The sequence below is a fragment of the Lepus europaeus genome, chromosome 4 (assembly GCF_033115175.1).
Source record: "Lepus europaeus isolate LE1 chromosome 4, mLepTim1.pri, whole genome shotgun sequence".
Classification (NCBI taxonomy): domain Eukaryota; kingdom Metazoa; phylum Chordata; class Mammalia; order Lagomorpha; family Leporidae; genus Lepus; species Lepus europaeus.
The window spans coordinates 160756229-160783254 of NC_084830.1; the positions used below are offsets into that span (position 1 = coordinate 160756229).

Consider the following 27026-nt stretch of genomic DNA (forward strand, 5'->3'; position numbering starts at 1 on the left):
CGCAGCGTCCGCCGCCTCGGGGATCCACCTCGGATACAGTCATCAGAATCCAGCGGGCGCGCCGTTCACTTACCCTCGCCCTTTAAAAAACTTTTCCATTTAAGAAAATCGATGGGCAAATCCTTTCTTGTAACTGGCTCCTGCACTACGTCTATTTTTATTTATTTTTCTGATTTGGCACAACGCAGCAATGCTGTCCGGGTTTTTTTTTTTTTTTTCTCCCTTCCCCCTACGAGAGCCGCTGTGGGGGTGGGGCAGGCGAGGGCTGGGCTCCGGCCGGAGGCGCCCCCGCTGGGACCTCCGCCGGGGGCGGCGCGCACGGGACCGGGAACCGTGCAGGAAGGAGGCGCCTCGGCTCGGTCGCTCCCGGGCTCCACCTGCAGCCCCGCCGCCGAGGTCCGCCCGCTCTGCGCCCGGCTCGCTCGCACCCCCTCCCCCCCACCCCGCTCTCCTTCGGGTCGGAGGAGACGCCAGCCAAAGGAGGCGGGGTTGCGGGAGGAGAGTCCGCCCTGCGCAATCCAGTCCGGGACTTGGCTCCGCCCGGGAGCGGCGGCCTCTCCGGTGACAGAGGAGTAGCGAGCGGCACGGGGTGAAGCCGCAGCCAACTCCGCTCCGCGCGCACTCGGCTGCCCAGCGCCCGGGACGCAGCAGCGGCGCTTCTCCGCGGGGCCGACCGCCCGCGATGCCCGCGTAGGAGCGTGCGGCCGCGGCCAGCCAGCACCGCCACGCCCGCCGCCCCGCGCGGCCCGAGTCGTGCGCCCCTGCCCCAGCGCGCACCCCGCCCCCCGCCCCGAAATGACTTCTTAATCGGCGCGGACGCCACCGAGGGGACTCACCGGAGTGGAATCCGAGTGGAATTTGGATTTGCGGAAGAGTTTCTTGGACATTTACCCTGCTCCTCGTTGGGTTTTTCGCTTCGGCTTGTTGGGTTTTCCCCCCTCCTTTTGGCTTCTTTCTTCTTCCCTCTCCCCCTCTCCGCCTGTCACTGGAGATGAACACTGCGCGCCTGCATCCCAGAAAGTAGCCGCCGCGACTGGAGACGCCGGCACACATGTAGGAATGACAAAGGCTTGCGGAGGAGAGAGCGCAGCCCGCGGCCCGGAGAGATCCCCTCGATAATGGATTACTAAATGGGATGCGCGCCGTGCCAGCCTGCCCGAGCCCCGGCCGCCTGCCCGTCCATGCACCGAAAAGGTACGGCCCGGGCGCCCCTGCGCGCCCCACCTCCCGGGCTGCCGGGCTCCAGCCGGAGGGTCCTGGGGTGCAGCCGCCGCGCGCCGCCGGCTTTGTGGTGCCTGCGTTTGGTTTTGTCTCGCGTCCGCGTCTCCGAGCCCTGCCCGGCCCTGGGGGAACAGCCGAGAGCCTCGCCCGCCGCCCCTCTCAGCTCTGCGCCCCAGAGACTCGCCGGGCTCTGTGCCGCGAGCCTCCCCACCCGCGCCGCGCACACGCCCGGCGCCGCCCCGGACCGCGACGGCGCGGATGGCCGCTCGGCGCGTGTGCCGGACCCGGGGCTCGTCCTCCCTGTCGGGCCGGCGGAGAGCCGAGCGGCCTGGGAGGGTGGGGTCCTCCGAGGCGCCCGGTCCCGGTGGCGAAGGCGGCGAAAGGGGCCCTGCCCTCGAGGGCTGGCGGGGGCTGGGCGGAGGAGCGCCGTGTGCGTCCAGCGACGGGTTTGGGTTTTGGGGTGGGAGAAGGGGCGCAGCGGGGACGCAGGGGAAGCGAACGCAATCTTTTGTTGTCAGCGCGAGGTCTGGGCTGGGCTCCGTGGAGTGCGGGAAACTTGTAATGGCCCTGGCACCCGCGCGCCCTGCCTCTTGGTGAGCTCCGGGCTCCGGTGGCCGCTGGCACCAGCGGTTCCGGGCTTTGTTTGCTGGAACGAGTGCCGAGGGGGGCGGCCTCTCGGGGCGGCGCGGCGCCCCCGCCCCGGTCCCGGCCCCCGGAGCGGCGAGGACTCTGTGCCTCCCTCCCGGCCGCGGCCCTTCTGGCGGAGAGCCCTCCACGCCAGGGTGGGCACCAGCTGCGCCCTCCACCTCGGTCGGTGCGGCCCCTCCGGATAGATGTCCCCGGAGGGGGAAGGGTGGAGAGACCTGGCCAGAGGCGGCGCTGGGCCGGCCACCCAGACAGAGCTGAGCCCCCCGCTCGGACTGTGGGTGTCCCGGCTCCGCGCTGCGTCCGGGACCGGATCGGGTAGGGAGCGCCTTCTCTCCGCGATGTGCTCGGCGCTCCACTGTGGGAGACGGCGCAGAGCAGGCCCCCGAGTGCTCCTCGCACCTCGCTCGACCTCAGCAACACAGTGGGGGAGGCAGGGAGCGGCCGAGGCTTGGGGGTGGGGGAGTTGCGGGAGGAAACTGCACTCGGCCCTTTCTCTCTCCCTCTGCGCCCCTGCGCCCCGCGCCCCCGACCCCCTCCCAGCGCCGGGTCAGCGGATCCCGAGCTTCGGGAAAGTTTCTCTGGAAGCCAGCGACGGCGGGCACCGCGGGACTGGGGGCTCAGCGCGTGTAGTGTGCGGGAAACCAGAGCCGAAGGGAATCGCGCGCAGCCCGCGTCGTGCCTGGGAACCGGCCGCCGGCGCCCGCCTGTGCAGCGCTGGGGGAGCGATGGGTAAGGTGCGGGTTCAGGGCCAGGCTCGAGGTGCCGGTGGCGGCGCCTGTGCGCGCGGAGGCAGGCCGGAGCTCGCCGCGCGCTCCTCCGGCCGCCGACGTCCACGGAGCGGCGGGGCCGAGCCAGGTGTGCGTGGAGCCGGCGAGGAAGGCAGCCTGGAGGCGCTGTGCTCGCGGCCCGGACAGCCTCTCGGAGGGCGGCCTCTGGCCTGCGTCGCAGGGGGCAGCCCCAGCGGCAGGGCTGAGTCTGGCTTTGGGGAGGAAGGGGACTTGCTTCGGGAGGCACAGCCACCGCGGGATCGCTCCTCGTTTCTTCAGTGGGAATGGAGGTGAATTCCAACCCTGAAAGGTCTCCAGCGCGGCGCACGCGGACACACACACACACACACACGGACGCGCAACTTTCTTTGGCTTGTATGTGCAAAACCATTTGACACAGTTGCAGCCTTCCGCCAGTAGGTCTCAGAAAAGCTATTTAATGCCCCCCAGCGCTGGCTTTTAAGTCTTCCCTGGTAGAAAGCTGGGACGCCCTTGGCTCGCCTTGCGTGCCTCCTGTCCCCAGGTAGGCAGCTTCTGGGGCCTTCAGCCCATGGTCTGCTACAGGCTGGCCGGGAGGGTGGGCGGCTCCAGAGGCGTTCATCCTTTATTGATATTTTTTTCCCCACAGTGAAGATGCCTGTTTGGGTTCCGAGTGAAAATGGCCTGTGCTATTGTACACCTTTCCCAGTTTGCTGCCAGGGGTCGAGACTGGGAGCAGTTCGTATGTTTTTAATTTCGCGTTCAGGCTCTTACAGTAAGCTTTGATTAAACTACTCCAGGCACCGAGTTAATTATTAACCTAACCTTAAATACAGTGGCAGAACTGTGTCTCCACCTATTAACCTAAACTATCTGTTAAAAAATAATTGCACTAGCTATTTGGATTGGGTTTACCCATGCTTGTTTATAGGTGAGTTTTATTTCAGTTTGAGTAACCTCCACTCCCTGTTACTATTTCGGTTTTAGGACATTCTTGAATGAGGCACTTTGCCAGGCGATCTAGATGGGCATCAGATTTGAAACCTTGATTTTTGCACCAAGTCTTTGTTCAGTTTGATGAAAAGAACACTCCCTGTGCCTTGTTGACAGCATCTGTGGGCTGACACTCTCGCCAGGTGCTGTGCGTGTAACCCACATATCCAGGGCCCTCTGTAGAGCAGGCTTCCTGGATCAACCAGCTAAGTTTCAATGGGTTGAAAAGTCCTAACTGGACTGATGTTGAATGAATGAATGAATGAATGAATGAATGAAGTAGTCACTCACTGTTCCCATTTCTGCATTCAGAGTGGGCCTGTTTATCTTTCCTACAATCAAAAGCTATGCCTTCAAGTAAACAGTTATTACAAAATGGTACCAAGTGCAAGTTTACTTGCACACCAACACACACCTCAAGTTCTTTCCGACTCTTGTAAGTGCTTGCTCTGTCATTAACAAAGAATACATCATTTGCATTTTGAGTAGGCAGGAAACATTGCTCTCGTAAAGCTGTGTTGTTGAGTCAGGACAGCAAGAGCCGGGAAACGGATATCTTCATTGAAGAAAAATAAGACCTCCACAGGTGGTCGCTGAGCCCAGTGGGGGCCTGGGGTCCATGCCTGCTCCCACTCCCGACTGCGGACCCTGGGAAGTGGTGGCCAAGGCTCAGAGAGTTGGGTTCCAGCCACCCACGTGGGAGACCTGGCCTGAGGTCCCTGCTTCTGGCTTTGGCCCAGCCCAATCCTGGCTGGTTGTGGCCATTGGAGGAGTGACCCAGTGGATGGGCGCTCCCTCCCACTCTCTCTCTGCATTCAAGTAACTAAATAAAAGCAAGACTTGTAAATGCAGAACTTGTATTAAATTTCAAAAGAAGTGCTCATGCTCTGGCAGTAAATGGGTCGTTGCACTTCCCTGTGGAGTGGGCAGTTGACCACTCTGTCCACAGTGGTGCTGTGGCCGCTGTGGCCACTGCCCAGCAAGGGTCAGCGCTTGTGAGAGCTCTGAACCAGAGGTTTTCAGGGTGAGATTGCCCGGGGCTGCTGCGTTCTCCCGTGGTACTTGATGCTCTGCAGGGAGGGTCCGCAGGGCAGGCGCACTGATTGCCGAGGTGTATACAAGGCATCGGCACTGGCAGCAGCAGCAAACCCAGGAGAGTCTGTGCCCTCGCCGCCGCCGCCGCTTAGACACTGTGCTGCGCTCCTCCCACACTGGTGTTCCTTTACGGGCCTGCTCGGGAGCTGGTGCTGTGGCAGCCACCTCTGTGTGCCTGGGGAAGGTGACGTCTTGTCTTGGCACCCTCTGCTCAGCCCCCCCTCCCCGACTCTCTGGGGGCCCCAAGGAGCCAAGTCGTCTCTGGACACGTCTGTTGCAGCCAGGGCTTTTCTCACTGCCTTCAAGCGCGCTGCGAGAGCAACCAAGCTGTTCTCCACTGCCAACCACATGGCTCCTCCTGGGGATATGGTAAGGGAGGCCAGGGAGGCAGGCTTTTAATCCCTTTGAAACGGGCGAGTAAGATGTCACACCACACGGACCTCAGGGATGACTGCAGGATCAGACGCACCCGGGGTGTGTGGCTTTGGGAGATGGAGGCGCTCTTGCAAAACGTACTGCATTAGCATCATTCCGGTTACAGTAGCGGAGTGTATACCATGTGATCCGATAACCCCGCACCCCACAAGCAGCCACTGCCTGCCGAGTACACAGCACACGTTACAGTGTGTGCACGCTCAACACGCCTGACTTCCTTTTTCAAATCTGCCTTTCTTGTGGTCTCCTCCTCCATCGAGGGCCCATCACCCCCAACCCTCATGGCTACCCCACCGCCACGTGCATACCAGGATGGGCTGTCGGGTCCACCTTCACAACACACACACGCTGGCTCCAGGTTTCGCACCTGGGCTGCCTAGTGCTGCCCTTGCCGCCGAGTTACTGCACCAACCTCTCAAATACGCTCCTTGTGTCTACTCTTGGCCCCCTCCAGCCTGTTCTCAACACAGCAGCCAAACACGGCAGTGATTCAAACCGCACACGCAGGTGCACGTGCACACAGGCGTGTGCACACACACTGCTCTGCCCAAGCTTTCGCACCTTACTCTAGTAGAAGCCCCAGCCCTCCCCGGCCTAAGCCGCCCACCCAGCGTGTTCCGAGGCTGCCCCCCGCCTCCCTGGCCTCCACCCCTGCAGCGTGGCTGGGCTGTGCCAGGCACACTCTCCTTGCTGTTTGCGCATGCCCGATGTGGCCTGGGACAGTCCTTTCCCCAGACAGAGGTGCTCAGGTCCCTGTGCACCCCTCAGCGCAGCCTGACTCCCTCTTGGCCCCCAGGACTCCGCACCCCTATGCAGACCTCACTTCTCCCCTTCGTGGGGTTCAAGGTCTCATAAACTCGTGTTTGTCCTGGTTCATTTTCCCTTCCACTAGAACCTAAGGCCACGAGGGTGGTTTTATGTCTTATTCATTGGCAGCACCTAAAACCGTGCCTGGAGCCTCCGTAACAGGTGTTTCTTGAATGAACAGAGAGTGACTGTTTCTGCAGTCAGCTCAGCTCCGTGCTCTCTTGCCTGCCTGCCCTCATCTATACCTGTTATAATGAAATACCTCCGCGGGCAGGCCTTTGGCGTAGCTTTTAAGCTGTGCTGGAGACACGGGCATCCCATATCAGAGCGCTGGGTTTGAGTCCCAGCCCTGCTCCCAAGGCAGCTTCCTGCTCATGTGCACCCTGGGAGGCAGCAGTGCTGGCAAGCACTGGAGTTGGTTTTTTATGAAATGAGTCTCTGTGTGCAAGAATGTGTGTGTGTGCGCGCGCGTGTGTGTGAGGGAACGTCTAAAGGTTCTAGGGGAAAATGGGAATTTAAGTTTACTTGGAGACTTCAAAAAACTTTTGACCTCGGTGCCTGGCTCTTTCATGATGCCTATTTTCCGTAAGCGTTCTGAAGACCCTGCGCACTGCTGTGCGTGCACAGCACGATGGGACGATGGCTCACGCGCCGTTAGCAGTGTCAGTGGGACATTCACCGAGGGTGTTTTCCCGGTCTCAGGGATGAACTGGGACCCGCTGGTTCCCACACTCTGGCCCAGTCCCCTTCTGTGGCCAGGAGCACACATCTGGGAGACACCTGGCGCAGCTGCAGAGTGTGGGTGAGGTAGCAGCAGCTTACTGGGAAACATTTACGGGCACTGAGCCTTTGACCCTGGCCTCATTTGTTCTGCATTCTAACCACTGGTCACAGAGCCTTCTTGCCTTTTTTTTTTTTTTTTTTTTTTTTTGAGTTTGCTGACAGTAGTTTTACAGTGTAGCTTCCTGGCTGAAGGGTGGCCTGCCTGTTCCCAGTGGTTTTGCCTTTTACCCAGTGCCTCCTGACTTGCTGAAGTTCCTGCCCTTGGAGCTGGAAGACCTGGATTCCAGACTCTACCTCCTTGGGCAAGGCTCTCCTCATTTCTGGGGCTGCATTCATTTAAATGCATACTGTGACTAGGAAGCCTGCTCTTCCTCCTTGGAAGATAGCTGGAAGGTAGGGCCAAACCACAAATGGGGTTAGAGGTGCCACCGTGTGACAGGCGCTCTGAAAGTCCGGGAAGCCTGGTGCTGACTCCCCGCCCCACGGCTGGGTGTGACAGAGACCGCACGCGACGTCTTCACGTCATTACCGCTATGCTCTATCGCTGTAGTTATGTGGAAACACAGTAGGCGCTTATGCAGGATCCTCAGGTTCACTGGAAATGCACAACCCACATGGAGCACGGATGGCAGCGCTCTGCATCAGAGCGCCAAGGCAAGACTGCTTTCCACGCAGCAAGGTCACAGGAGTGGCATACACCAGTAGGACTGTGTGTGCTCAGTTCGGTGAGCAAGAGCGCACGCGGAGTAAGGAGTTTGTTTTCTTTGTGTAGCAGCAACCTTGGAAAATGGCCCCAGATCTGTAACCCAAAGAGGTGATGCAAAGGAACTAACCATGGGGCCAGACATGGACATCACGTGGGGCACTGGCCGCGGTATCTGGGCGTGAAGCTGAGGAGCTGTGTCCCCGCCCCTGGCTGGCGAGAGGAGGGAGGGTACTTCTCCTCACCTTGGAATATCACACCCGAAACACGCAAGCTGAGGACCACTGTACAAACAGAACTAAAGATGGCAGCACTGGGCTCCCACCAAACAGGAGCCCAGGGACAGCTGTTTCTAAGAACAGTTAGCAGGCATCACTGGACCCCGGAGGAGCAGAGCAAGGCTGATCCGCCTCCTCCAGGGGCTGGTGCTGGGACTCCTGGTGGCCTGCCCGTGTCCCCGCCCACTCCTGCAGAGTGAGTCTTCCAAAGCACGCTCCTGCCTTCCCAGCACAGGCAGGAAACACTCGAGGTCACGTGGCCCCAGAAGAGACAGCACTCAGTCCAGTGGCAGGTGACCGGCGCACATCCTCGAGTGGAATCCAAACCGCAGTCCCACAAGTTCTTGGCAGCGAACAAACTCCGACTCACTGTAGCACCATAGCACATGCCACTGGGAACTAAACATCTCAGGGCCGGGATGGACAAAGCCACGTCCTGTGAGCTCTCGGCGATGGGTCTCCTTCTTCCTGCTTCCTGGTCACCATTCTCACGGGGAGTGTCCAGGCTTTTCATTAATATTGCAGCGACTCCAGCGCTGCCCCTCCCCCAGGCTGCCTGCGCGAGGAAACTGTGGGAATACTGATTGAGCTGGTGAATGGAAGCAGCCCTGGCCTGAGCCCGGGCTGCCGTATGAAAAGTCGCATTCCACACGCAACGCCGGAACAAGCCCACGGCTGCGTCCCTCCTCCTTGCTACCTCACAGCACCACGTGGTGGCTTCATTCATGCACTCGGCTTTTTGGATGCGTGTGTTCCAAGGCCTCAGGTGCCCAGGTGGAAAGCTATTCTCTCCAGCCTCTCACTATTCCACCGGCGTGAGCGTCTGAGATCCCGAGAGCGCTCCCTTGTCTGCAGAGCGGGCACCGAACTGAAGGCAAACCGTGCACCACGCTCCGCACCGGAGCCCACGGGTGCAGAGGGTGCTTGCCCTTTGCAGGAATATTTGCGGATGGCTTCCGAGACAGATCTAGTGCTGATTCTGCTCGGCTTGTGAATGATGGCCCGAGCCAGACACTGTCGCTGGGATCCTCATCTATTAATCATGGAGGCTGCTTTCCTATTCGGTTGCCATAGTTTCAGGGCCTCCGATGGCGTTGGGGTATCTTGGGAAAGGCAGACAGACCTGAGCTTGCAGGCCTGGTGGTTACCTTGGCGGTGGAGGTGTACAAGAGCAGAGAACGGCTTCTCGCGTGACCTGGGGGAGGATTAGGAGAGGGAGCCCCCGTCCCCGTCTCCCTGGACCTCGCTCGGTGCACATCCAGCTCGTGTGCACTCTGGGATTTGCCTGGCGTGCACCACGCTTGCTGGTGGAACGGTGACAGGCTGCTATGGCTTTCATCTCTCCACCAGAGAGCCACGGGGCGCGAACTCTCCGCTGAGGGCCGTCGATAGACGTGGGGGTGAACCGAGGGCATTTGTGACCGCGTGAAGCCTCTGGGTCTGGGCTCTGCAGATTGTTCAATAAATACAATGACATCATGAGTCTGTGGAGCTGTGTTTTGTTTTGGCGCTGTAAATAGTTCAAGCTCTCCCCCGGGGCTCGGCCTTTTTTATCTTGTGGATTTAGAGCGCTGGGTCCTGAGGTGCTAGGGAGCAGCCGACTGCACCTCGCACCCCCAGGGTGACACATTGTGGACTCGTGTGTGCGGGAACTTTTCTGCTTCTTTAGGCATCTTGGTGTTGTTTTTTTGATTGTGTTGTGTTCCCCTGTGGGTGTGTTTTAGGTTTGTGACTTAAGGTTAGCATAGGGAAAGCGGTCCAGGGGTGTCTGATTTTTCTGAGCCGGTCACAGGGAGATTTGGGAGTAAATTTCCACAAGCAGGGGTTGCACACCCGTGGAGCGTGCTGTGGGCAGCTCGCGTGCCTGGGTGACAGGTGCAGGGCCCCTTCCACGTGCCCAGGTGGAAGGACTTCCAAGCTCTCCCGGAAGTCAAAGCCAAGCAGTCTGATTCCTTGGTCTATTAAAACATAAGATCATCTCCCTCTTGAAGACAAAGGTGCCGAGTTCAGGGCCTGCCAGGCCTCAGTCGAGGTGGATTCTGCAGACAGCTTTGAATTTCCCCAGCCCCGGCTGCCACCATTGCTGCGTGAGATCAAGGAGCATTTTCAGTGGCCGCGCCTACGATCCTGACCCCTCCCTTACCCGACCACACGGAATGATTGATTTTGGAGGCGGGGATTGTGAAGCAAATTAAAAGGATAACATGGTCTTAATTGCCACTGGGTTCAGCAGGCTTCTGGGCACCGAATTCCTCGTGGAGAGGCACTTTTAAGTGTCCCAGCAGTTTCTGCTCATGTGGTCAGGCTTACCCAGTGCTGCAATTATCTCCCAGCGGCCCTCCCCTCCACTCCCCTGCCCCCATAGCTCCTGGAAGCAGAGAAAATGTGCATTTGGAAGGTCAGACCCCTGAGTGGTTGGCAGGGTAAGAAAATATTTCCCATGCATTTTGCAGTGTTCTGCTGAATTAGTTGCTTGCGATAAAATATAAAGGCACGCGATGGCAGGAGCTGTGGGGGCTCAGGTCAAAGCTTTGGTGTTGAATTCTGGCGAGTTCCGGTCACTTTCCTTTCAAGAATAACAAGACTGCAATTGCTCTCGTGTGCCCGGTGGGTACGCGGTCGCATGGGTAGTTGGAGGAGAAGCGAGCAGGACTTTCGGGGTGCATGTCGGCCACTCACAATGTGGACTTCAGTTAACCGTCATCACTGAGCCCAGTGGGCGGTTTCCTGCCCTAGCGCCTTAGAGGCTGGCTGTAGATGGAACACTCGCCGACAGCAGCCAGGCGACCACCTTCCCACTGTCTGTCCAGGCAAACCAGGCGGGGTTCCCGGTGCAGCTGTCTGTCCAGGCAAACCAGGCGGGGTTCCCGGTGCAGCTGTCTGTCCAGGCAAACCAGGCGGGGTTCCCGGTGCAGCTGTCTGTCCAGGCAAACCAGGCGGGGTTCCCGGTGCAGCTGTCTGTCCAGGCAAACCAGGCAGCAAGGACTGGCACACAGCCGACAGCGCAAAGTGCTGGGGACTCTGAGGGTCTTGCTTTCACTCCAAAGGAGTCATCTATGGGAACTGCCAATTTTTCCCGCTTCCAGCCTGCATCCCAGGCCATTCCTCCCAATGCTGAATGGGACTTTGAATGGTGCCACCCGTCTTTTCAGACAGAGGCGACCTGTACACAGGCGGTGGTGGACCGCTGGTCCTTCCTCTGGCCGGGAAGTTAGAGACGCTGGGTCTTTGGCTCAGAGAACTTTTCCTGTGTCGTGAGTTTTCAAGCAGGTATCAAGAAGCTGAACTGTAAATGTTAATGCGCTATTTACATTCAATTTTCAACTAGAGGGTCTAATAAAAGTTAGATATAATCTATAAATGCCAACTTACGAATTAAATTTCGGTATGAACAATCATTTTGTAGCTTATACAGAGCCCTAATAGCGTATAACCCATCTCGTTGAGTATAATTTGTGCTGATGAATTATAAATGCTTGGCTTTTACAATTAGACTTAGCCATCTATAGGCATCTTAATAAGAAGTCACCAAAATTAAGCGGATGGGTGGTATCTGCGTGGCTCTAAGGTACTGGTTGTCTAAAGTGATTTTCATGGTGCTTGTGTCACTGTGTGCGGTGCAGTTTTATTTTTAACAAAGTTGCCCAGTGGCGGGAGCCCACGCTTGCCCAGTGGAGAGACGCCAGAAGTGACACAGCAGAGTGGCTTCATAAGGGGCCAAGAGAAAAGATAACACATCTATGATGGTTTTTTTTATGAGTTATCTATGTATTTGAAAGGCAGAGTTACAGAAAGGGGGAGGGGACACATAGAGAGAGAGAGAGAAATTTTCTGTGCTCTGGTTCACTCCCCAGATAGCTACAACGGCCAGGGGTGAGACAGGCTGAAGCCAGGAGCCTGGAACTCCCTCTGGGTCTCCCATGGGTGCAGAGGCCCAAGGAACTGGGCCGTCTTCCACTGTCTGCCCAGGAGCATTTGCAGGGATCTGGATTAGAAGTGCGTCAGCCAGGACTCGAACCGGCACCTATAATGGTGCTTAACGAACCTGCTACGCCACAACGCAGGCCCCTGGATACTTTTTTTTTAAGGGATGTTCCGAGTACAGGGGAAAGGTTTCCATTAAAAGGTCAGCTTTTCTCTGCAAGGTGTTTCCTCTCTTGTGTGCAGAGGGGAAGCTCAGCGTGTTGGATATGCTGATGTACTCATTCTCCAGGGACAGAGGGCGGAGCTTTGTCAGGGCCAGAACAGGAGCCCTGCTACGATGGCCAAAAACATCCGTTCCCAAGAATTAAAGGGACAACGTAATCACCTTTGCTGTTAGCAGGGCCAGGGCAACTTCTCCGGATCCCCTTAGAGGCCAAGTGTGCAGCAGGAGGCTTTGAAACGTGAATGACTTGACATCATCACACTGTTCCTGAAATGCAAACCCTGCTGGGCAGAAGGGGCTCTGGGTGTTGGTCCCAGCCAGTGAGACCTCCTGAGAGATGGCAGGCACCCGGGCTCTTCCAGGAGGGCCTGTGGCACGCAGAGGATTCACGGTGCTTCTGCAGCCTTCCTCGTGCCGCTCTGCCCCTGCTGGGAGTGCACACTCAGCACCCTCTGGGCGGCACCCTGTGCCTGGCAGAGGCCGGATAGGCTCCCAGCCATGAGACAGGAAGGAGGCGGGGCTCCTCAGAGGCCTCTTGCTGCATCCCTATCAAGGAGATCTGGAAGTCAGGCTTACAGTGATGGTCAACACTGCATAGTGCTTAGGCTGTTCAAAGTGTGTTTACAAACACTGCCTCCCTGAGTTTCCAACCCTCCTGGTGAGGCAGGGCAAGCATGTTGTGCCCAATTTAAAGATGAAACAGCTGAGGTTGGGCATAGTCAGCTCCATTGGAGGTGGCGCCCAACCGTCTGGTTTAGTGCTCGTTCCCGTCCCTGGGCTGTTCACTGGATTCTCCGTGAATTAAAACAGGGCTGCGGTCTCCCAGCCGTGGATGTCCATGCAGGAGGCCTGTGAGGCAGACTGGCCCATCAGAAGCAGCTTTCCCAGACTCCGCCCGAGGTGTCTTTGCCACTGGGACCTAAATCCTCAACTCTCGGGAAATTTCCGGAGGGGCCCCGCCCTGGGCCCAAAGGAGAGCAGCTGGCAAGAGGAGAGCGTGCTCGTTTGGGGTTCAGTCCCGTTCCATGGCAGGGACATAGACAGTAACGTGAGGCTGTGGCCTTGACCCTGGTGCAGGTGGAGATGGAGGGGCCGCGGGCTGAGCCAGCAGGAATATCGTCCTGGGCTTGCCACTGGGACCTCCACAGCCGAAACGCATTTTTAGCACGAAATGCAGTTGGCCTTGACCATGTGACCGAGGGCAAGGGGTTCTCCCCCTGAGAAAAGCCCCATGACAGCAGCAGTTTGGTCATCAGGTATTTAGCACCTGCTCTGGGCGGGGAAAAGGTCTGGACCCTACAGAGACTAGGAGGAGCAGTGCAGGACCGAATGAGGGCAGACAGGTGAAACCACTGCGTGTGAGGTCTGACCTTTTCTGTCCCAGAGACAGAGTGGGGAGGATGTCAGGGGGACAGGAAGGAGTGCTCTGGCCAGCCGAGAGGTCAGGAGGACTTCCTGAAGGAGGAGGCCTCTGAGCTGGGTCTCAAGAGCCCTGAGGTTCCAGGTGGCAGGGGAAGGGAGCTGTGGCCACCGGCACTGCAGGCAGTGGAAGCTTTTCCATAAGAAGATGAGCTCGCCAGGTGCAGGCTTTAGAAGATCATGTGCACAGGTACTGGGGTGTCCACAGGGAACCTGCTGGACGCGTGGGCTGGACGGGTCTTGGTGGCAGTGGTCGAGAGGGGAACCCAGGGTACAGGCGAGGCCTTCACTGACCAGCTGCCTAAATCGCATTCCAGGATCTGTCAGGCCAGACCCCACAGCTGGACGTGGTCCTCCTGTGCTCAGCCCCAGCCCTGGGAGGAGGGGACTGAGGATTTTGCCACTGGGGATGGTTAAGAGGTCCTGTGTGTCTGGCAGCTGGGACTGTGCACTCCAGCGTTGGGGTCTCCTGTCCTGTTGTGAGGAGGGGTGGCAGAAGGCCTGACCCGTCAGCCAGCAGAGTCAGGCACCCTCATCCAGTGTCTGAGCACCTGGGTTCTAGTCCCAGCTCCGCTTTGGATTCCAGCTGCCTGCTGGTGCACACCTTGGGAAACACCATGTGATGGCTCAAGTACTTGGGTCTTTGCCACCCACATGGGAGACCAACATTGAGTTCTGGGCTCCTGGCTGCAGCCTGGCCCAGCCCTGGGGGTTGCAGGAATATGGGGAGTGAACCAGTGGATGCGAGATCTCTGCCTCTGCTTCCCACATAAAGCACACGTATATAAAGAATCAGAACATCTATGAAGCCACCTGTTCCCTGTTTTTTTTTTTCATGCCAAGCAATGCTATTTCATGAAAGTTCTTGAGTCTTGAAATTAGATTTGCCTCTGCCTACCCCCTCCCAGCATATTTATAAGCGTTTATCTCAAAACTGCCTCGTGCAACTGCGATGACACAGGTGACGTAATTCACAAAACACAAATAACACCCCGACTGTGTTGTTAATCAGACAGCAAGGCCTGTTCCCCTCCCGCCCAACACAACACTGCACTAACCTTGAACCCTGGAAGGGAATGGTGTTGGGTGATACTGAGCAGGAAGGGAATCTTCCTTGCTGGCGTGGCTGAGGTGTCCCTGTGTGGCCTCAGCCTCTGATGAGACCTGAGGCAGTACAGGAGTCTCGTTGCCTCTGTGAGCTAAAGAACCAGTATTTGAACTCTAAAAAGAATCCTAAAAAGATGCGCATTCCGTATGTCAGCCCCTCACGTTGCGTGTCAGGGTTCTCGAAATGAAACTTGCACCATTGAAGAAGTGTCATTCTCACTTTGTATTTTGAGAAAGAAGCTACACAATGGAAGGAACACAGAACAGGGGTCGAAACAGCAAGTGTCTGCAGGGGGCTGGCCGACGCCGTGCGTCTCTAGGAGCGAGGACCTTCGTGAAAGAGTTGGCTTTAATGCCGGATTTTAAAGGCACTTCCTAATGAAAATTAAGGGCTGACAGGATCCTTTTAAGCCTTTGCCTTGGTTCTCAGAGCCCAGCACTGACAACAGAGACTCTGTGATTCCAAATGCTGCAGACTGCCCTCTAGTGTCCGTGGGTCTCAGCACAGCCTCTGTGTGACAGCCCAGGGAAAGGCACCAGACGCGGTTCCCAGGGGGTGGTCAGCTGACCCCGCCTCCAGGGCAGAGAGCCTGGTGGTGTGGGGGATGGCGCTGCTCGGTGGCCGAGCCCTGCGTGCACAGTGAGACCCCAGCTAGAAGGGGCAGGATTGCTCCCCTGATTTGTTTTCCTTTTTAGTTTTCTCTTTTGTACGGGACTAGGGCCACGCGCGACAGAAGCAGCCGCCTTGAGCAGTTCTACAAGAGGTACTTTATCACGTTTGTATGGCTGTTGAGCAAGCATTCAAGCCGCCGCCGGGTGGAAGAGGTTTGGCCGGGCAACCTCAGCGTCAGTCGGCCCAAGCTGTCAGACCTGAGTGCATTTTCCCAGGCCAGCCCCTCAAAGGTGCTCCTGAGCACTCTGAGGACGACCCTGGGGATGTAGGATGGCAGCGTCCTGCAGCCCGCACCATGGTCTCCTGTGCACCTGCCTTGCTGCCCCCTCCCCCGACTCTGGGTAGCCTTCCAGAGCCTGCAATCCGCTCCTTTAGGCAGGCGTGTGTTGGCATTCTCAGCAGGTGGTGGAGGGGACCTGACCACGTTCCAGGTATCCGCCGCTCAGGACCCCTGAGTGACCACCACGCCTCCCGAAAAAGTCCCCCCAACACACACAAAAGCCGAGAGTTGACATCATCTCTTCCTGCTCCGGCCGCTGTGATGCAGTTCAAGGTGTGAGCTCTGGGGCTTCCTTTCCATCCTGCTGGCCCCCAGATGGAGACAGCGGGCATGGAGGCTCCTGCGTGTGACACCCAGGGTTCCCACGGGAGGGGACTTTGTGAGTACAGTGTTCGGATGGCAGGCTGTGTTGTATTTGGAATCGCCATCCTTGGGAATTCTCTCTTACAAAGAAGGCCCAGAGATCCCTGTGAATTTTTTTTTTTTTTTTTTGACAGTTAGTGAGAGTGAGACAGAGAGAAAGGTCTTCCTTCCGTTGGTTCACCCCCAAAATGGCCGCCACGGCCAGCGCACTGCACCGATCTGAAGCCAGGAGCCAGGTGCTTCCTCCTGGTCTCCCATGCGGGTGCAGGGCCCACGCACTTGGGCCATCCTCCACTGCCTTCCTGGGCCACAGCAGAGAGCTGGACTGGAAGAGGGGCAACCGGGACAGAATCTGGAGCCCCAATTGGGACTAGAACCCGGGTACCGGCACCGCAGGCAGAGGATTAGCCACGTGAGCCGCGGCGTCGGCCGATCCCTGTGAATTTAACGGCTGACTCAACACCAGGGTACAGACAGACTTACTTCATACAATAAAACTACATATGGTATTAGCTTCCTGCACCAGTAAACTCAACTGCCAAACTGTGGAGTCATGGCTGTCACCACGGGTTTTCTACAAAACCTGACGGCTGGACCACCGAACGGCAAAGCGGTGAGCAGGAAAAGGGGCGTCTCTTCTGACATCTCGGGGAGTCAGGAGGAGACAGCAGAGAAGTTTGGTGACTGAAGGAGAAGAACCAGGGCCAGACAGATCATTAACTCTTGTGCAAACCCACGCCAGTCCTGCCTGTATCTGGGCCACCTACTTACTCGGGGCAGCAAAGCCTGATTCAGAGAAAGAAGCTGCCGTTCAGGGCTTGGGGAAGGTGCCTGGAAAGAGGGAGCTGGGGCCCCCTGTGCCCAGAGCAGGGCAGCAGAGTTCATTTGGTAGCCCCCAAAGCCAGGGCCATCTGATAGCTCTTTGCTATTTCCTCTGAAATGGACTTGGACCCTGGGCAGAAGCCAGTGGACGGGTGTTCACCACACAGAAACCTTCGTCCAAATGGGGCCTAACTGGCAGCCCCCCGACAGTCTAAGCAGGCAAGGCTGGAGCGGCCTGGACCTGCTGGTGCACGTCGACTCCCAGCCTGCCTCTCTTAGTGGCCAGCGGCGACACAGTGCTTATGGTGCTTGTGTGCACGTGTGTACGTGTGCTAGCGTGTGTGCACGATTGTGTGTGTTCTGGATTGCAACCATGCAAGAAGGGACTGTTTGCACTTCATCACCCACCTTGCACTGAGACAAGTCTGCAAATGAAGAGTTCCCTCCACCAACTCTGTTTCAAGTTCATAAAACTTCTTCAAAATGACCCATCAGCCTCCCCGGGTGCTGCTCTGTTTTCGTGCCCTGACTTCCCATCTATGGCTAACGCCTGCAGGATAGTTCTAGAAACGCAAGTTTCTCAGTTGCAGCGGATTTCTGCACTGCGGTGGGGGTGGGCATTTGAGGCTCATCTGACCTGCCCCAGTCATAATTAACATGGGCTCGCTCCTGCTTGCACTGGCCGCGGTGATCTGGCCCAGGCTCCAGTAGCCCAACCATCTTTCAAGTGCCTGGCGCACTCCTTGACTGGGAATTCTCCCCTCTTTTTTTGTCTCCAGTTTTGCAAGTTGGGCACACACGGCAGTGCCCTCCTGGACTTGGACTTGACAGCTGCTGATGCTTTCTAAGGCAGGGTCAAGTGTTAGAACGCAGGGTATAGAACACTTTGACTGATGCGTCTGTCCATGGCTTTTCTTTGCCGACTGGGTCCCTAAACAGACACAGAAGAGAGGGGCGGTCCCCGAGGGGCCCTGCTGCGCCCCACTGAGCCGTATCCCTGCCACCTCCTTACTGAGATAAAGCCCAAAGTAAGATCACCCTGCACCGCCTCTGTTAACCCAGCTGAGAGCCCAGACACGGACTACCAAGCCTTCCTTCCAAAAAAGTAATTACAGACTTGGTTGCGCCTCTGTCACGTTGTATGCCCGAGTGGCTGTCTTAGGGGCCCACTCATGGGGGTCCACAGTGCCTCGGGCTTTGCCCTAACATCTTACTCTGGGGATGGCTCTGCCCAGCAGTCGCCCAGCCCCTCCTCCACCCTCCGCGAGGCTCCTGCCCCCGGCATGAAAAGCGGCTGTGACCACAGGAGCGAGAAAGTGCCCGGCAACCAGGGCTGGGGACCATTCAGGCCTTTGTTTGTGCCCAGCTCTCTGGAGCCGGCTCTCATTTTATAGCACAGTGTGTTCTAGGAATTCCACTCGGGGAGCACAACAGGGCTTCTCTGATGCCTCCCTCTGTCCCCGCTCGCTGCTGTCACAGGCAGCGCCACACAGTCCTGCAGCAGGCAATTAGAATTCCCATCCTCCCGGGCTCCGCGCCCGCCCGTTGGCGACGGACCCCGAGGCATCAGCTGCCACATTAAGGAGACGCTAATGACACCAGGGGTGACGGAACCAAGACAGGGCTGCGGGGTTGGTTTCAGACTGAATTCCTTGGAGGAACTGAACTGGGAGTTGGAGGTGGCCTAGCGCTGTGGCGACGCTGAGGTCTCAGAAGTTTGGCTGATACTGTAACAGGTGCATCTTCAATAGCTTTCAGGTCAATGAAGCCACCAACAGGCGTGGCATGGAGTTAGGCTGTGTTCCTGCGGTGTGCTGGGCAGCCCCTTTGCTGTCTGTCCCTGCCTTCCAGATGGAGGCGTCTCCTGCAGTAGCTCCCGGTGAGCATCTCTAATGCTGACCAGCTCGCGCTGGGCCCGTGTCTGCACACAGGAGTCCCCTCGTGCTCATGTATCCCCACCCTAGCTCCTCTACAGTTTTGCCTTCTTCAGCTTCCCAGTGCATGTTGGCAAGGATGAATGAAAATATTCATTTTTGCCACATCTGGCACCACTTACAAACTGACTTTCTGTTGGGCTTGCAAACCTGCCCCAGTAGTAACCCCTGTTCTAGGTCAGCGTAAGCGATTCTGAGCGTCAAGTCGCCCTGCCACGGCCGGCCTCCAGCCTCCTTGTGCAAGCTTTGCAGCAGGGAGGGTGTGGCCCTGCCACCCCGGGAGCCTCAGCCTTGCCTTGCACAGTGTGTAGGGGGGAGGAGGGCGTCTTCCTACCAGATCCAACCTTGGAGGACTTCAGGTCGCCCTACACCACCTATGGGCCTGAAGGGGGACCCGGGGCACAGCTGTCCAGTGCTCCCTGCTCTGCACTGTCACAGGGCCTTTGCACAGTCTCTGGTGCACCTGTCTTCACTCTGGGTTGCAAAGAGAAGGGAAACTTTTCTCCTCTTGATTCAGAAGACAACCTGTATAAAATTATAGGTGTTTTAAAAATCCTTTTTTTTTTTTTTTTGACAGATAGAGTTAGACAGTGAGAGAGATAGAGAGAAAGGTCTTCCTTCTATTGGTTCACAATGGCTGGAGCTACGCTGATCCGAAGCCAGGAGCCAGGTGCCTCCTCCTGGTCTCCCATGCGGGTGCTGGGCCCAAACACTTGGGCCATCCTCCACTGCCCTCCTGGGCCACAGCAGAGAGCTGGACTGGAAGAAGAGCAACTGGGACTAGAACCTGGCTCCCATATGGGATGCCAGCACCACAGGCGGAGGATTAACCAAGTGAGCCACAGCGCTGGCCCCCTAAAATTCCTCTTGCCCAAATATCATGCTTTGCAGTCTTGAACTTGACAAACTAAAGCACACTGGAAACGCTGGCTGGCTACAAAGTCCTTTATTTAAAGCAGCGCTAGGAACAGCAGTGGAAGCCCTGGGCCCTGGCTGCTGATGCTGTGCAAGAGTGGGGACCAAGCCACAGCTCCCCCTGTGGCGCTGCTCGGGTCGCTGGTTCTCCCACAGGTGTCGGCGACACCTGCTGGGGCATGAGTGGAATGGCTGTCCTCACTGCCACCATGTCCTCAGGCTGATGTGCCGCTAGGATCCCGTCCTCGGCGCACCCTCGTGGCGAGCAGCAGGCAGCTCTGTGTGCCAGCCCTGCCCTGGCTGTCAGAACGCTGACAGCTCCTGATTCAGCCCCGATGCCGGAACTGCGCAGCGGGGTTAGCAATGGTGACCGTGGAGCGTGGCCAGGTTTAACTGCAGACAGGAAGCTCGTTGTGATCACAACCTCGGAGACTCCCGTCCTACCTGGACTCAACCATCGGACAAGGCTGGGGGGTGGGGGGACGCGACTGCAGCAGAGGCAGCTACACCGGAGACCATGCGGCCGTGGGCACTCGCCTGCACAGGGGCCAGCGCCCAGTGCCCGTGTCATATCCTACCCCTCACAAGCCGCGAGACCTCAGGCTAACTCCTTAACCTCCCCACGCCTTCTGCTATGTGAAATGGAACAGTCACAGCCTCTGCCTCCTATGGGAGCCGTGAGGATGAACAGTCTGCCAAGGGTTAGTCCGTGTGTGCTGCTCGAAGCACCTGTCACACAGGAAGCACCAGGCAGGTGTCCCCTCGTTCTGCCTTCTCCCCTGAAACCTTCCACACACCTAAGTCAGCTGATGCCAAGGGAAGGTATGTGTGTGCCAGGGGGTATCCCGCAGGCTGCGCCCACATGAGAACCGTCCTGTGTGCAGACTGGCCCCTCTGCTACTTGCTCTGTTTGGACACCTTCCTGGCTCTCAAAGCCCTGGCTGTCGCATCCCTCATCCTCTCCCTCCGGATTCTTCCAGCTGTGTTCTCTGGTCTTCTAAGGGATGCTTTAGGAGTTTGTGAAAATCCCCCATCTTCCAAGTCCCCGAGAACCAAGATGCTCTGCCCTTGTCCGCTCTCCGTGTGTCGCTGCTTGTTGAATGCGCTCACAGAGGCTACTGTTTGAAAATGGAGCCAGCCAACCCAAGACCGCGTTGGACGGTGTTGGGTTCCTGTCCCTACGGGGGATCATTTCAGCCACAGGGCTCCTTAGGGGACTGATCCCCCCTCCAGGTGAGGCTTAGGGGTATATGTCCGTGTCTTTTGGGTGATCCTCAGTGACCCTGCGCCTGGTCTAACTTCATTCTGAGAATAATGGTTCCTGCGTGGGACATGGTTGGAGAGACAAGCCTTTCTCCCAAGTGTTGGTGCAGCCAGATGAGGCCCTGTATTTAACGTCGCACCACGGCTCAGGTAAAGCTAAGGTACCACTCACAGCTGGTAGTCACAGAGCACTTGGGTCCTCAGACCGCAGGGCACAGAGATGTCCACTGGGCATAGGCAGACATGTCCTTCGAAAGTGGACACATCCGTCAGTATTCCTGGGGAGACAGCGTCTTTGCTTTCACTGTGGTTCCATAAAGGCACTTAGAAGCGAATGCTGCAGGTGCCGGAGCCTGCCCTGGGCTGCCCTGTCTCGCTGGATACTGTTCACACTGGCACTTTGGATGGATTGTTTCACAGAGCTGGTCTCAAGTTCGAGAACTGAGACGTGGAGTCCTGGTGTCGGGTAACCAAAGCCAGCCTTGTTCTCTGCGTAATCTCCTGCATAATCACTCCTTCCCTAAAATAATCCAGACCCCGCTGACAGCGTGAAATGTGGGATCCACTGTCACTAGATGTGTTTCGCTTTGAAAATCAAAACCAAGAAGGTTTAGAAGGAACTGCAAAAATAAGTATTGTGGAATTCACGTTCTAAAATAATCAGTGAATATTTTTAAATGGTGGTGACAGTGGTTTTAACAGCCTCTTAAAAAATGCACTCTCTTGGCCGGCGCCGCGGCTCAACAGGCTAATCCTCCACCTAGCAGCGCCGGCACACCGGGTTCTAGTCCCGGTCAGAACGCCGGATTCTGTCCCGCTTGCCCTCTTCCAGGCCAGTTCTCTGCTATGGCCCGGGAAGGCAGTGGAGGACGGCCCAAGTGCTTGGGCCCTGCACCCCATGGGAGACCAGGAGAAGCACCTGGCTCCTGGCTTTCGGATCAGCGTGGTACGCCGGCCGCAATGTGCCGGCCGCGGCAACCATTGGAGGGTGAATCAACGGCAAAGGAAGACCTTTATCACTGTCTCTCTCTCTCACTGTCCACTCTGCCTGTCAAAAAAAAAAAAAATGCACTCTCTAACCATCAGCCCATTCCTGCGCAAACTTGAAAGGGGGCAGTGTCTTATCTTCTGCAAGGGATCTTCACAAACGTGGCGGAAAATGGACCGTTAGGAAAACACTGCATGGATTTCAACAGGGCTGCGTCAAAAACCAACTTATCTTTTAACTCCCCTTTCCCACGAGCGTTCTGAAGCTGCCCTGAACCTGTGGGAGGTGAGGGTCCCTCACCAATTTCAGGGTGCTCTTAGGATGCCCACGTGCAGCAGAACCCGAGTTTCTGGGCCACGGGTGACTGAATGGAACCTGTACAATGACCAGTCACCCAGGGGCTTGCGCGTCGACTCGGCTTGTGCTGAGCGTCCTGCTCCCTATGTGCTGAAATGCTCCAAAAAGCATTGAAACGCACACACCGTATGAGTGACGCGGGGAAGCTGTCGTGGATTTCGCACAAACAGTGGCCTGCGTTCCTGTCGTTACGGGTAAAGCGGCTCATACGGCTGGTGTAGTTAACAGGAATCGGACACTGATGCCTCATTATAAGAGTGCAGTTGTCCGCTTGTTATAAATGAAATCATTTTAATTTCAGGCTGCAAATCTCCACCCACTGACATTCTGTCTCCCTGCTCAGTGGCAGCCGAGGTGAGGTCAGCCTGCCGAGCCCCAGTCAGAGGCAGCCCTGGGTCTCCGGGCCGGCTCTCCAGCCTCTTCCTCCCATTACAAATGTCCAGGGGCCTTGTGGTGGTCTGGCCTTGGCGAGGAGATAAGCATAATCAGCTTCCTTCTGCTTCTGATCTTCCCAGGTCCTGCACCTGCGCCCTGGTATCTGAGTTCTCCACGCACCGTGGGAAGGCCCATGGTGAGGGAACTGACCCCACCGTTAGGCGCCCCCCTCCCGGCTCCAAGGGTGGCTTCTGTCTCTTGATTTGGTCCCTCAAATGGTGGACGCTCAGAAAGGCAACCTGCCGGTAGGCCCGTGGCTATCTTAGGGGACTTACTGTGTGATTTCTTTTTTTCCTCTTTCTGAGTTGCGTTGTTTGCTTGGGACGCTTTTTATTGTTAGTTGAGCACCTGAGGAGTGCCTGTTTGCTCTTCTCAGCAGTTAGCACCAAGCCTGGGGTTAAGGGTGTAAGAGTACTGTGTCCGTCGCGTGCTTGTTTCTAGAAGTGGGAATTGCAGACGGAGACTGTCCGGCCTGGGCCATCATCCCTTCAGCTTCATTCGTTTAAGCCTAGAGTTGGAAATGGTTCTAGAGAATAACAAGGCCTCCTTGGTGACCCACTGTGGCTCACGGCCGCGCAGCGTGCTGCTGTTTTACGGTGACCGGAAGTCTACCAGGCAGAGGATAAAGCTGTCTGTAGTCTCTGCTGTCCCTTGCGGTCATCTGCAGGCAGCTGTTCCCAGGCCTCCACTTCCCCAATGGAAACGTGTCGGACAGCCCTCCAACGGAAGCGGCAGTATCTGTGGGAAAGTGGGTAATCGGGGCACAGATAGCTGTTTCATGCTACGACCATAGTGCGAATTGCGGGAGGCCTGCTTTGCCCTTCCCGACGACCAACCCCGAGATGTGTTAGCAGCCCCGGGCGGCCCTCAGAATCCAAGCGTCAGCTGGGCCTTCCCTCTGCACCCCCCAGAGTGAGTTTTCTGCATCACTGAATCGCACCATGATATGTGCATGTCGGGACGTGGCATTCTGCCCTGGAGGCACGGATTGAGGTCCATCCATCAGCTCTCAGATCCAGAGAAGAACGCTGTGGGGAAGGGGGATAGCCACAGCTCAAGACCCACCAACCCAAACCTGGACAGTGAAGTCCACGGCTGCTGGACATCCTTGCCTGCGGGTGTAGGTGTGGATGACCGGCCCGGCCACAGCAACCATGACAGCCACAGGCCCGCGTCACCCGGCTCGACAGGTGTGTCTGGGGACCAGCTCCAGGCTTTCGGAGGAGGCAGCGATGTATAGCCCCTAAGATGCTTTAGCTTCTCAAGAAGTAGTGGCCGTGCTGCAGGGTGTGGGCGCGGTACAGCAGAGTGGATGGTGGTGAGCATGCGCCCTCCTGGTCTGCACAGTGCCACCCGGCCCCTGCCGCGGACTCTGGGCCCCATTCGGCTGCTGTTATTAAGTGTCCGATGCGCCGCTGTGTGCAGCCCTGGGTTTTCTCCACTGGGTTAGATCCAAAGACACTATTAGCCAGTCAGTGGCACTCCTATGAGAAGAAGGCCTCTGTACCCGACAGCACAAAGGGCTCTAAGTAGTCAGTACATCACTGAAGAGTGGTGAAGTTACGGCGGGGGGCTGGGCGACAGAGACAGATGCTTTTAAAGCATCCTCGCTTTTCTCCTCGAGTGTAGGAAAGCCGCGCATTTGTGCTAACATCTCAGATCTGCTGGCGTTTCAGACGCTCGGGAGTTAACTTCAGATACTTAAATACCGAAAGGTAAACGAAGGTGGAGTGCGAATCCGTTCCCAGGGTTTCGTGCGTGCCTTGGCGAGCAGAACAGTTAGGGTGGCTCACACGGAGAGGCTGAGCGCCTGTGTTTCCGCAGCCCTGGCTGCGAGATTGTCAGCCACGTCCACACCACGCTTCTTTAGAACACTTTGTATGCGCGCCCATGGGGTCACCTACCAGTTCTTCAATCCCACTAGAATAGAAATGCTCTCTCCTTTTTTTTTTTTTTTTTTTTACTGCTAATAGGATTTTTAAAATGCTTTTAAAGTCCTTTTAGATAGCAAGAAGACCTGAGTCAGAGACGGAGAGCAAACAGGATGGCTTAGTGGAAGCCAGGCGACACGCCTAAGGGAAAGACAGGTGGGAAAGCCAGCACTGTTCCATTGTGCCCCCTTCCCCTGTGCTGGTCCGTGAGCATCTGTCTCCGTGGGAAAGCCTGCGGGGTGTGTATCAGACTGAAGCTTGCGTTTGCTCATAGCCGTGGTAACGAGCGGTCCTGGGTGGTGGAGATGGCCGGCGCTGTTGTCAGGGGAAGTGGAGGACTCCAGGGGTCTGTGGCCAACTCAGGAAGTTGCCCTTGTGCTGATCTGCTCATTGGACAAGGTGGTGGCTGAGGATCCAGGAGGAGCCTGGGGGCCCTCCAGGGAGGAGCGCCCGGTAGTCACCTGCTCAGGTGCTCTGGGGCCTGGGCTGGCAGCAGCAGCCACTGCCTGAGGGTACACGGTGCCTGCAGATGCTGGGGTGCCCTGCCACACTGTGCATCCAAGGTCTGAAGGTGTTCGGCACAGACATCAGATACAGAAGCCTTGGTGGAGAGGACCCTGGAACATGAGTTCCGAGGACACAGAGTGTGAGGTGGACACCCCAGTCTTAGCAAAAGGGGCGCAGACTCACTGCGCTGTGGGCATCCGGGGGAGCTGATCAGTAGTTTCTCTGTCAAGTTGGCAAAGCAGAATTTCTAGGAAGGAATGAGCTAGACATCGACTCATGCATGGCTCCACGTACTATGGGGCCCAGTGTTTGCCTGGGAGCCCCACAGCCGTGTGGGCGAGCACAGTGGAGGTCCGCAGGCTGGTGACCCCAGTCTCAGTGGCCTCTGGGATCCTGGCGATGGCCTGTTTTTAGAGCTTCCAGGCCAGTATCCATGGCTCTGCCCCAGGTCTCCAACCTATACTTAGTATCGAAATGATTCCTCATTTTATTAAAGCCTTCAGCCTTCAATTGCTCTATGGCCCCTGAAAAAAACAGTCCCAGCCCAGCCACGGTCACGCCCTCACGACATATCACTCAATACTGTGCTCTCTGTGATTCTGAAAGTCCAACGAGGGTTTCTTCCTCGGCCCCTGCGCAGTTAGAGTGGACGGCAGCACCGGCTCCGGCCCTGAAGGTGGAAGATAAAAAGCCACGCCCCTCTGGAGCAGGTGGTCACCACATCTGAGAGGCAGCCCCAGGCCTCCAAGTCGAGACCAGCTCAGCTCCTCGCTGGCTGCCCCTTGCCCCGGGATGTGACTAAGCTGCATTCCTGGACATCGCTCCCCATCACTGGGCAGGGTGAGGCTGCAGGTTGGTCCTCTGCCACTTTGGCTTTTATGCCAAAGTTGAAAAGCAATAAATACCACGCTGGAGAAATATTGACCAGACAGAGGGAGAGCACAGTCGTTGTAACTCTGTGGTTGGCCTTGGGACTTTTTCATACAATGACCTCAGACCTGTTGGGCAAAGAGAATCCTTGAAGCTATCAGTGTGTGCATGCCTTGGGCCAGCATCCACGTCCTGGGCTCCAGCCTTGGGGAGGAAACTCCTAGGTAATCCAGGCACTGCCCCTGACCGGGAGGGGCTGCCTAGAGTGACCATGGGGAAGCAGTGCCTCCAGCATCTAGGAACATTATCAGGTCAGAAGCATAGCGACCGAAGGACTCGAGTTTGTGCCCATTGTTCCCAGCACCCATGCTACCTGCTGGAGACATTAGGGACCAGAGACTCTTGGTCCCTGTCTCCACCAGGAGCACCAACTTCCATTACATGAGAGTAGGAGAGGGCAGCCACCGCCACATAATCCAAGACCCCAGGAATGTGTCTCAGGAGCCGCCCCAAGAGGACGGAACGTCCAGCACAGGGGACGTCCGTAAGGGCGCCCCACAGAAGGAAGTGGGCCAGCAAGGCAAGAACTGACCCGCACTGGAGCCCGACTCGGAGGCCTAGGTGCGTCACCAGGCTCGCCTGCCCGCCTTCTCGCCTTGCCCCCGGACTTCTCTGCCAGCACACCCGCAGGTCGGTGGGTGGCGGAGGCACTTGTGCTGCGTAATCTGCTGTCTCCAGCCTGGGAGGGTCGGGCGTCGGTCAGATAAAAACCTCTGCAGGAGACAGAACTGTCATCCCGGGTTCATCAGCCCTCACAGGCGCTGAAGGGCAAGATGGAACTCTCGCCTGATTTTAAAAGGGAGAGGGCAGCTGTTAGGGACAGGCGTTGTGCCTTACTAACGGGGTATTTGTGTCACCAGTGATGAGCACTGTCCAGGAAGAGAGAGGAGTTTCCAGTGGGAGCTGGAACAGACTGGCAAAAGCCGAGGCACCCCTGCAGACATGGGGGATAGCGTGGGGAAGGCGGCAGTGGAAGGGACCAGGATGGGGGCAGCACTATGCTGGGCCCGGGGGTCTCTTGAGAATTCTCCAGCAGCCTTCAGTGAGCTACAAAATACAGGGACAGCCTTGCCGTGGCTTCACGGTGAGCCCACCTACTGTCAAAACAGACCCAAGTCGTCATCAAACAGAAGAGCTAGCATTTCTAGAACTTTCCGCGTGTATGTTTAGGAGGGAATCTTTCAACTGTATAATAAAGTTTCATTTTTTTCCACCCAAATAAACTTACATAATTCCACTTTCCACG

General features: G+C 57.1%; 1 protein-coding gene across 2 annotated transcripts in view; it reads left to right on the forward strand.

Annotated features, from left to right (window-relative positions):
• Positions 1-841: 841 nt before the first annotated feature.
• SEMA6A (semaphorin 6A) overlaps positions 842-27026 on the forward strand; it is a 103878-nt gene continuing 77693 nt past the window's right edge. For both annotated transcript variants that reach the window (XM_062189818.1, XM_062189819.1), the window contains exon 1: positions 842-1194. The gene's annotated coding sequence lies outside the window, so the exon portion shown is untranslated. The remainder of the gene's footprint in view (positions 1195-27026) is intronic.